Consider the following 3092-nt stretch of genomic DNA (forward strand, 5'->3'; position numbering starts at 1 on the left):
AGTATATATGGGATCGTGAAACTCCCAGCAGTTACGGTTCAAAAACCCAAGTACCTGTAAGGCTTTATTTGAAATAATATTTATGTGTTCAGTAAAAGAAAGATCATTTGATAGAGTGATACCTAAATCTTTGAATTTGTATGTTATATTAAGATATTTATTATTTATTTGATATTCTGAGTGCAAGTTATGTTTATTTCTTGTAAATGTTATTTTAAAGCATCTATCCGTGTTCAGATTAAGACCATTGCTAAGGAGTTTTTCAAATTTTCCACAATTCTATAAAATTTGAAAATTAAATTTTATATTTTAGTTGCCACCTCAATTGTAAGACTTTTTCACTAATCTACTACCCGACACCTATTTAGGGGGGGGGGGAGGGGGTTGATAAGGTGTATTATATCGAAATAAATTACTTTATGGGAATAACTCTCAAGCTTTGTAGAACCGTCGGATTTTGATGACTATTTTTTTATCTGAAAGAAGAAGACTTCCTACAGCCTGCATCGATCTATGATTTTGTATTTTATTTCAAATAACTGTATTAAAAAAAATTTATTTTGTCCAATCAATTTTCAATTCCTGTAGTTTTGTTTGTACATCGTAATCTGATTTTCTGTCATGAAATAATTCGTTGATGAATCCGTTCAGTTAACTCAAACATTCGTTTTTTTTTTCGACATCCAACTCGTCATCAATAATGTCATCGTTACACGACAAAATGAGTATAAAATTATTAAATCCAATCGAATCCCTAAATAATAAATATTTCTCATTAGAAACAATATTATATGTATATACCTATTTATATAATTTAAAACTCAATTATATGAATATATTTGGTACAATTTACAAGCCATACACATAACTGAACTTGTACTTATATAGTTATATGAAAAAAAAATAATATATTTTTAAAATACACTATAAAGTAAAATAAATTTATTTTTATCTTTATTTACTGTAAGTCAGGTATTATTATGTTGGTCTATTTAGTTTTAGATTCTGGGCAAAATAATAATTATTGATTTTACAATTATGACGTGAATTTTTGTATTTGCTTTTTTAAAAAATTGTTTTCATCAGATACTTTTAATTTTTATAGTTGAAAACTTTCTTACATTTTTGATTTTGACATATTTTCTGAGAATCGGTAATCTAATTGGTAATATCGAGTGTACCTTGACATTGAGTACATAGGTACTATATTGCAGTAATGTATGTGTTAAGTTTAATTCAAAGATAAATCAATGCACAATATACGAAAAACAATTCTGTGCGAATACAGGCAGTCAGTCTATATAGATTACTAAATATATTATATTTATATTGCATAAAATCTTCAACATATTTATAATAATTTAGAACAAAATTTAGTTGATTTTATTAGAATGATTTTGACATTTTTTTTTTTTTTTAATAACTGTTTTTATTAACTCTAATTAATCGTATTTACGACCGACAATGATTAATTTGCAAGCATGCGAGTCACATTTTTCATTTGCAATATAATTCAAATGATCGAATAACAATGATGTGTTTTTTTACCTATGTTTACGAAATACCTAAGAATAACAATATTTATTTTTTTTATAACTCTTCCCTAATAAAATATAGATAATGTTTGAAAAAATGAATTTTTAAGAACCAGCAAGTACCGGAGTTAACCGTAACCCTTATTTTGTAAATTTAAAAACCAAAATCGGAACTGTAACTGATTATTATTTTTATTTTTAAGAACTAAAACGGAACCAGAACCGAAAAAATCCTGTAGATTTCAGTCTCTGGTTCTGTAGTCATCCCTCCTATACAAACATTTGGTTCTACTTATTGGCGCATACGATGTTCTTACCGGCTGGAAAAAGAAAACTGGCAGTGGTGAATGATTTTGAAGCGACTGTAATAATGTCAATACATTTTTTTATATCTCCCGTGACGATTTGTGGCATATTATATTCTGAGGTCACGAATGCCGAGAACAGTTGACAAATATACTTCCAACTTATGCTAAATCGTAGTGGGTACTCCGACGTGTACGTTTCAATTACACCGCTAGCTTTATCGAAGCAAGTCCCTGCCAAGACAATGATCACGTTTACTACGAAGAAGAAAAATGCTTCTTCTATTGGCAAGTCATCGACAGTGAATATATTTAAGCTAGTCTGCTCGTTGATATGCAAAACGTTCTCCTTGAGGGCCATTTGATCAATCCAACACAGGTACAGCGAAGGGACCACGATCGCAAAAGTTGACGGTATTATTTTTTTCACGAAAAAATTTCCAGCTCCATACCACAAAAATATTATCACCGGAGGTACCCAACATAGTATGCATCCCAAGTAAAACGTCCCTTGTCCGGGGATAACCAATTTATAACCAACTATCGTGACAATAGTCAAAATCGTAATCGGTACCCATCGAATCAACTGGTAGCTACGTTTGTCATAGTTGAAATTTAAGTATGGCGTTGACCATCGGACACAGAGCCAAGCCCATAGCGATGTCAGTACAGTTTGTATAATAAAAAAGCATGTACTCTTCAATAGGAGCATATCCAATAACAGCCATGACTCTATCGGGTGGATATGTCCAGGCGTCCTTGTAGATGACATAATTGTCCCATGGTGTTGTGTACACAAACGCTGCGGCACTTATAAATGCAATTTCAAAAACTTCCGAGCTGTTGATAAATGGTCGGGCGATTAATGACAATACGCTAATAACGCTAATAAGTGTGTACTTTAAATGTAAATCTGTGTAGGTTAACATTTTGACGTATTTTGGAAGCCAGTAACTGAAACACAACAAAATAAACTGTTAATATTATTTTTACAATTCCTAAAAAAAATACTTTATCTTGATGACATGGGACATATTTTGATGTAATTAATATATCGTTCGTGAATTAGAATAATTTGGTTCTTTTATCCGTTATTTACTAGGAGCGTTTTGGGTTTCTTTATTATAAAAGGGAATTTAATTCTATTAATCTGTATTCATAAATGCGACTAGGGTGGTGGGTGAAAGGCTTAGCCCTCCCAAAACTTCTCATAGTCCCCTCAAGATAAATTTATCTTCTAACCCATATATTA

The 3092-nt window shown here is 30.8% G+C and overlaps 1 pseudogene; it reads right to left on the bottom strand.

The window, feature by feature from the left end:
* Nucleotides 1–555: 555 nt before the first annotated feature.
* On the bottom strand, nucleotides 556–2769 carry LOC132932986 (uncharacterized; annotated as a pseudogene).
* Between the last annotated feature and the right edge of the window lie 323 nt (nucleotides 2770–3092).

This window comes from Metopolophium dirhodum, chromosome 1 (genome assembly GCF_019925205.1).
Source record: "Metopolophium dirhodum isolate CAU chromosome 1, ASM1992520v1, whole genome shotgun sequence".
In the NCBI taxonomy this organism is placed as follows: Eukaryota; Metazoa; Arthropoda; class Insecta; order Hemiptera; family Aphididae; genus Metopolophium; species Metopolophium dirhodum.